General features: G+C 32.4%; 1 long non-coding RNA gene across 2 annotated transcripts; it reads left to right on the top strand.

The window, feature by feature from the left end:
- The first annotated feature begins 1,796 nt into the window (after window positions 1-1,796).
- On the top strand, window positions 1,797-4,013 carry LOC125780181 (uncharacterized). Of its 2 annotated transcripts, none has more exons than XR_007423605.1 (3): window positions 1,797-1,888; window positions 2,093-2,194; window positions 3,419-4,013. It is a non-coding gene; the product is annotated as an uncharacterized LOC125780181 (long non-coding RNA). The 2 variants fall into 2 exon arrangements; XR_007423604.1 differs by having other exon boundaries at window positions 1,803-1,888; window positions 1,991-2,194.
- Window positions 4,014-8,261: the final 4,248 nt, after the last annotated feature.

The raw sequence follows: 8,261 nt of genomic DNA, 5'->3' as shown, positions 1-8,261 counted from the left end.
TCAAGCAACAGTTTCCCTTATTTTAAAAGAGATCATACCCATTTTGGAAAATGAAATTTGTCGTACCCATATAAGCGTAGATATGAGTGAAGAAGAAAAGCAGCAGGCAAGGAGCAAATTTTATTCAAGATCGGGAATACCAAATGTAATAGGCTGCATCGATGGAACGCATATTGCGATTTATGCTCCTACCACAAACAAACACCTCTATCTAAACAGAAAAGGATTTTTTAGCATAAATGCAATGATTGTGAGTTTTTATGAATTTAATACAGTAAAATTGGTATAAAAATTTTGTTATATTTTAATTACAGGCTTGTGATCATGATATGAATATCCGTTTTGTGGATGCTAGATAAGCTGGTTCTACACACGATTCGTTCGTATGGAACAATAGTTCTCTAAAGGCATGTTTAGAGGCAGCGCATCAAAATGGAGATCAGAACTCTATTTATTTAGGTATTCGCAATATTTGACTACTGCGCAAGTTTAATCTTGACATATGAATATTGAAAACAATAATACATTTGCAGGTGACTCCGGATACCCACTAATAGTAGAAACACTCAAAAAACGCTTCCTTCCTTCCTTCCTTTTCCTTCCTTATCGGCAAAATGAGTGCACAGTCAAGAACGTGGTAAAAACGCAGAAATCAGCCATCTTTGCTTTGCTTTCATTTGAACAATGTTGCCATTGCCCAATACGCATATATAGTTTTGAGCGCATCTTTGTTTTCAATTACAATTTTTTACAATATAAAATATCAAAACTAAAATCAAACTATTAAAAATAGTTTATATATTTTATAAATAATAGCATTCGACTCTGATTTTGAGTTATTTTAAGAAAATTTCAAACATATTGAACAGATTGAATTATAAAAGTTGATAATTACTGCAGTATATCGATATTGGCAACCTTACGTTGTGAGAGAGCAATCAGCTGAGACGTTTGCGACGGCAAAAATCCAAATGTCGCAGATTCTCACGTCAACGTCACGTCAACGTCAACGGGAGTAGCGTTTTTCACTGTTCAGTTACATTGCGCGCCCATAAGATAGGTCGTCCCAGCTGACACGACCCACGATTCTGCGTTGTTCGCTAACCAGCCTATAAGCCCTTATTTATTAACACCTTTCCGTCATGCAGAATCTGGAACTAGGGAGTCAATTTTTAATAAGAAACATTTGTAAAAAATTTAGAATCGGTGATCCGGAGGAGGCTGAAACCTTCTTTGATGCCGTTGTACCATTGGAACCAATTAATGAAAATGGCAATGGTTCACCAGGAGAGCGCCGCAGAAGACAAATTGCTGATGCTTTGATGTAAATGAAACTATATCGACTTCAGTGAATAATATATTGTATTCTTTTATTTTATTCAATACTTTGAAATTCAATATTACATAGATAATAAATATATAAAAATTACAAAAACTACATGCTTTTAAATTAAATTAAAAAAATCACAGATTCAATTCCGTCACTTACAATAATAAAGTAAAAATAAATTCATCACATGGTTAAAATATGAAATAAAAAAAATTCATCACATTCTTCAATCTATTTACAAGCACCCTATTTTTTTGCATTTTTAATTTTAAATTTGTAGTTTTATCAGAGAACGTATATTTACAGAGAAGGTCCACCACGTTGCCAAATTGGGGGATATTTCAAATTTGGGACATTTACTGTTTTGGATGAGCGTGTTTCACCACAGAAAATTATTAGCGTGTTTCACCACTTTTCATTGCCCCTGATGTCAATAACAGAACTGAGAGTTGTTATAGCCAATGAGAAAAATAACCCAGCGGGATAATGGTTCACTGCTTACATTTTTCTTTGAAGAATGCTTCGAAGAAAATTCTATGTAGAATTCTTCGATACCAGGTAATGCATAAAAGTAAGCCATGCGGAATAATGTTTCCCCGCTTACATTTTTCTTTGAAGAATACTTCGAAAAAAATTCTATGTAGAATTCTTCGATACCAGGTAATGCATAAAAGTAAGCTATGCGGAATAATGTTTCCCCGCTTACATTTTTCTTTGAAGAATACTTCGAAAAAAATTCTATGTAGAATTCTTCGATACCAGGTAATGCATAAAAGTAAGCTATGCGGAATAATGTTTCCCCGCTTACATTTTTCTTTGAAGAATGCTTCGAAGAAAATTCTATGTAGAATTCTTCGATACCAGGTAATGCATAAAAGTAAGCTATGCGGAATAATGTTTCCCCGCTTACATTTTTCTTTGAAGAATACTTCGAAAAAAATTCTATGTAGAATTCTTCGATACCAGTTTATGCATAAAAGTAAGCTATGCGGAATAATGTTTCCCCGCTTACATTTTTCTTTGAAGAATGCTTCGAAGAAAATTCTATGTAGAATTCTTCGATACCAGGTAATGCATAAAAGTAAGCTATACGGAATAATGTTTCCCCGCTTACATTTTTCTTTGAAGAATACTTCGAAAAAAATTCTATGTAGAATTCTTCGATACCAGGTAATGCATAAAAGTAAGCTATGCGGAATAATGTTTCCCCGCTTACATTTTTCTTTGAAGAATACTTCGAAAAAAATTCTATGTAGAATTCTTCGATACCAGTTTATGCATAAAAGTAAGCTATGCGGAATAATGTTTCCCCGCTTACATTTTTCTTTGAAGAATGCTTCGAAGAAAATTCTATGTAGAATTCTTCGATACCAGGTAATGCATAAAAGTAAGCTATACGGAATAATGTTTCCCCGCTTACATTTTTCTTTGAAGAATACTTCGAAAAAAATTCTATGTAGAATTCTTCGATACCAGGTAATGCATAAAAGTAAGCTATGCGGAATAATGTTTCCCCGCTTACATTTTTCTTTGAAGAATACTTCTAAAAAAATTCTATGTAGAATTCTTCGATACCAGTTTATGCATAAAAGTAAGCTATGCGGAATAATGTTTCCCCGCTTACATTTTTCTTTGAAGAATGCTTCGAAGAAAATTCTATGTAGAATTCTTCGATACCAGGTAATGCATAAAAGTAAGCTATGCTGAATAATGTTTCCCCGCTTACATTTTTCTTTGAAGAATACTTCGAAAAAAATTCTATGTAGAATTCTTCGATACCAGTTTATGCATAAAAGTAAGCTATGGGGAATAATGTGTCCCCGCTTACATTTTTCTTTGAAGAATGCTTCGAAGAAAATTCTATGTAGAATTCTTCGATACCAGGTAATGCATAAAAGTAAGCTATGCTGAATAATGTTTCCCCGCTTACATTTTTCTTTGAAGAATACTTCGAAAAAAATTCTATGTAGAATTCTTCGATACCAGGTAATGCATAAAAGTAAGCTATGCGGAATAATGTTTCCCCGCTTACATTTTTCTTTGAAGAATACTTCGAAAAAAATTCTATGTAGAATTCTTCGATACCAGGTAATGCATAAAAGTAAGCTATGCGGAATAATGTTTCCCCGCTTACATTTTTCTTTGAAGAATACTTCGAAGAAAATTCTATCTAGAATTCTTCGATACCAGGTAATGCATAAAAGTAAGCTATGCGGCTAAATTCTACTGTGTTCATATTTACAAGTCAAGTAAGTACGTGAAAAACGACAAATACAAATTGATGGAATAAAATTTATAAGTAAATTTTTTCATTATTTCGTCAAATCATCAAGCAAAAAGTTGGTTACTATTTGGTAAGTATTTCGTGTTTTTAACATTGAAGGACATAGCTTCAAATTTATAAACATACTCTTTCAACTTTTTTGTAGAATGTGTGAAAGTTGAAGGCTTCACCGAATCGGAGTATATTCACCAAATTCAAAAAGTTATCAAACTCGCCAAACGCAGTTTCTTCAAGTCTCGTTGCTTGAAAAAAAAACGGCAAGAGACTCAGCCACAAAATTAAAAGAAAACCATAATGGCTAAATGAGTAGCGACCAACATCTCCGCTTTGGCAGCATCCCGGTTCTTTCCGCTAGTTACCCGTCTGTATATATGTATATTTAACGTTTTTAAAACTGTTTTCAACCTTTGATCATTTTATATATACATACATACATATACATATAATATTTATTTAACGTTTTTAAACTATTTAAATTTGTAATAATTCGGTTCATTTAAACACATTTTGTTATAACAATTTTTAAGTGCATTTCGCATAAAATAAAACCTTTATAACGATTGTATTGAATCTAGTGCATTTTTCTTTTTAACAAAAAGTGTGAGTGGCCTATAAGGTGAGTTTTTGTACACATAATACTTATTTTCATACGAATATGCAATTTTTCCTATTGACCTTGGCATCAAAGAATTCTTCGTGAACTATGGCATCGAAGAATTCTTCGTTTACTTTGGCATCAAAGAAATCTTCGTGAACTATGGCATCGAAGAATTCTTCGTTTACTTTGGCATCAAAGAAATCTTCGTTAACTATGGCTCGGTCGACGAATCGTTTTTTAAGTGTTTTAAATAGTTTTTATATAATTTTCATTAAAATGGCTAATGTAAGGAAGTGTCGCGTTCGCGAGTGTGAGACAGAATCTTCCGGAAGATTCTTCTCATTCCCTGAAATAGAGGAGGAGTTCCTGAAGTGGGTGGATAATTTACGAATCCCACCAACGCAGGATTTACCCACCCGCAATGCATTTGTATGCATTAAGCACTTTGAACAAAGTGCTGTGGGTGTGAAAAAGTTGAGGGCACATGCTGTGCCCACCCTAAATCTTGGTAAGTGATGTTTTTTTAAATTTAAAAAGTGCATGAGTTTTAATTTGTAGATACATATATACATATGTATAAGTATGCACATATCGCTCATTTATATGAAAAGTGTCATACATAAGTTGTTTTCAAGAATATGGAAAACAGCATAAATTTATTGAATAAACTAGTGAAGTGTAGTAAAATATTTTATTTGGCATAAACGTTGTTTGTGAAAAATATAAAGAAATTTTGATGCCATGAAATATCTCGTGTTCGATATAAAAATCCTGTGTTCACGTAAATGAGCGATATATGTATGTATGTACGTACATGCATATTAACATACATACATACATAAGTGTACATAATAATAGAAGTGTTTTAAATTCATTAGTTATGATGCAACTAAAATTTATAAATTGTTTAAATTATACACATTTTCTTTAGATTACACGCCATGTTTTAGTTAAAAAGAACTTATTGGTTTTTTTTTCATAACAATTTTATTTAAAACGATAAATTGATATTATACAGCCGGTTTCACGAAATTTTTGAAAATTAAGTTTCATTTAATTTAATTTTGATTTTAATTTAACTTTGCACTTAAGTTTGCAGCGTTTCACCATTATTCATAATTGGCAACCCAAAAATGACAAAGCAGGGATGTTAGTAAGAATAACAGCTGATTTATGTAAACAAATAAATTGTACTGATTAATAAAAATGGAGAGTGTAGCTCGAATAGCTTATGTGTTTTTGCACATATGTATATGTAAATGTGCCTTATCAGTATTTTTCTTTCCCTCATTATACGAGAGCGACGATTTATAAATATATTTATTAAAACCTCGCACTCCATATCACTTTCGTCGTCAGATTCCATTTTTTACAATATACATAAGTATTTATCTTCTGCTACTTGCAAATCAGCTGATTGGAAAACGTTAACATAGTTGCATATGACAGTATTTAATTAATATTTAAATGGCAAAGGGTGACCATTTAAATACAAATTAAGTCAAATGGTGAAACTGAAATAAATTAATTTTCAGTTTCGTGAAACCGGCTGTTAGTCACGAAATATTTGACAAAGTCATTAAACTAAATATCGGCGAGACTCCAATGACGAAGATGGTTTGTGGGGGTTTGCAATCGCGTTGAACGGGATCGTATATGGGGCTTAACTCATTTAAAATTAAATAAAAATAAATATTTTTCTAGACATACATATAAAGAATATGCTAATATTATTAAATTTATGTGCATGTGTGCAGGGGCCCGTGGATCCGCGCCTGCATGTGTGTATGTATGTTACCGATTATTTTAACATACATACATATGTTGTGTGACCTTGGGTTTGTTTTCATATGCGTACATTTACAAACATTGTTTTGTATGACAATGCATTTCATGTTCAATATACAAGTTAAGCTTTCTCTCGTTGAAAAAGCTAAAAAAAATCAAAATTGTTTTCGCGTTTGCGTTTAACAACGGTGCTGCATGGATGGCAGCGCGACCGCGTTACATAGATATTATATACACTGGCCAAAAAAAGTATTCGACATATGCATTTTTTTATGTATTTTTAAAATATTCCATAGAATAAACAAATAAAATACCAAATAACAGTGTTTTTATAAGAAATAATTTATTTAGTTTGTAAATTGATGAGTTTTATGATAATAAAAATTACAAAACTAAACAAAAAAGCACAAAAACTGAATTACTCTAAAAATAAAAGCAAAAAAAATATTCGACAATTCATGTAAAATCCAAGTTTGAAAACAAAAAAATATTTTTTAATACCGCGTAGCTCTTCCTTTACTTCGGACTACTTCTTTTAAACGTCTTGGTATTGATTCGACCAACTTTCTTGTTATGGATGGGTCTATATTGTACCACTCTTCCATTAGTATCTGTTCCATTTGGGTTTTGTTCGTAAAATGGCGCTGTCTCAGCCTTCTTTCTAAATGATCCCATAGATGCTCTATGGGATTTAAATCTGGACTTTGAGCAGGAGTTTTAATTACTCCAGGGCAATTGTATAAAAGCCAAAGCTTTGTATTTAGTGCGGAATGCTTGGGGTCGTTAAAACCTTAATCTTTCCAATCTATTTTTTTTAGAGATATATGGCTTTTTGCGCGCAACTCTTCCCCTGTAGTCATTGATTTTCAAATAATTTCGTATGGTTTGGGGTGTCACATCTATATTTAGGTTTTCGTGAACAGTTTTGGAGAGAACCGTGGCATTTGTTTTTGGTTCTTTCTTGACCTGGCGAACCAACCAACGTTCTTCTGCTTTAGTTAAGGCTTTTGGACGACCACACCTTGGATGATTTTCAACCGACTTTTTATCTTTCCATTTTTTTATAATATAATGGACAGTTGTTCGCGGCCTATCAACTATTTCGGCTATTTTAGTTTCGGTTAATCCACTTTTAAAATGTTTAACGATCAGAATTTTGATTTCTTCAGACACTTCTGTTTTTTTGCGACCCATGTTTACCATTTCACTTATTTACTTTAAATATCGCTTCTAAACTGAATGCTGCATAACAATGTTAAAGAAAATATTCAAACCGATCGTAACTTTCACCGTTAATCATTGGAATTCGCTTTTCTGCGTAATTGTCGAATATTTTTTTTGCTTTCATTTTCAGCATAATTTAGTTCTGGTGCGTTTTTCTTTAATTTTGTTGTTGTGATTATCACAAAACTCATCAACTTACAGACTATATAAATGTTTGTTTTAAAAAGCACTGTTTTTTGGTTCTTTATGTGTTTATATTAAGAAATATTTCAAAAATAAATAAAAAAATACATATGTCGAATACTTTCTTTGGCCAGTGTATATATTTAAACATAAATATTAGTGGACATGCAGTCCACAGTTTTTATATACAATTTCTTATCTTTAAAATTATATTTAAATTTTAATTAATTTCATATATATACGTATATTTTGCAGTTTATTAAAATTTTTTTTATGTACATAAATAGGATATGACGAACCCCCTAAGCATTTGTGGACGGCTCCATTGCCGATTCGAAGATGCTGCATTTCTAATTGCGTTAACAAGCAGAAAACGCTGTACAAATTTCCGAAAGAGAAAGATGTTCGGGAAAGTTGGGCAAAGGCTTGCAACTTAGTTGTGTCACCTTCCGATAGTCTTTTTATTTGTCGAAGCCATTTCGATTCGCAGTACGTTACCAAATTCAAACTATTGCCTGGGGCTTTTCCCTGTTTCAGATTAGGTTCAGCACTAAGTCGTAGCTCATCTAGTGCTGACTCTAGTTGGGTGTGCCCGCCCGTTTCTAATACTTATGGTCGTCATAAGGTAGCTGTAGGCAGTAAAGAAGAGAAGGACGACATAACTTTGAGGGAATTCGAAGAATATTCAATTTTAGAAGAAAGGAGATTAGAATTAGAACCCCAAAATAACGACGTAGGCTATGCATTAGATAGTCGTGAACGATTTGCTCGATCGGCACGTTACTATCAAAGTAATGCGCTTAAATTGAATAATAAAATCAAAGAGTTAGAGGGTATAATTAAAGACTTGGAAA

Source organism: Bactrocera dorsalis, unplaced genomic scaffold, assembly GCF_023373825.1.
Source record: "Bactrocera dorsalis isolate Fly_Bdor unplaced genomic scaffold, ASM2337382v1 BdCtg173, whole genome shotgun sequence".
NCBI classification, from domain to species: Eukaryota; Metazoa; Arthropoda; class Insecta; order Diptera; family Tephritidae; genus Bactrocera; species Bactrocera dorsalis.
Note: the sequence above shows the minus strand (reverse complement) of the source record. Positions and strands in the feature narration are given on the sequence as shown.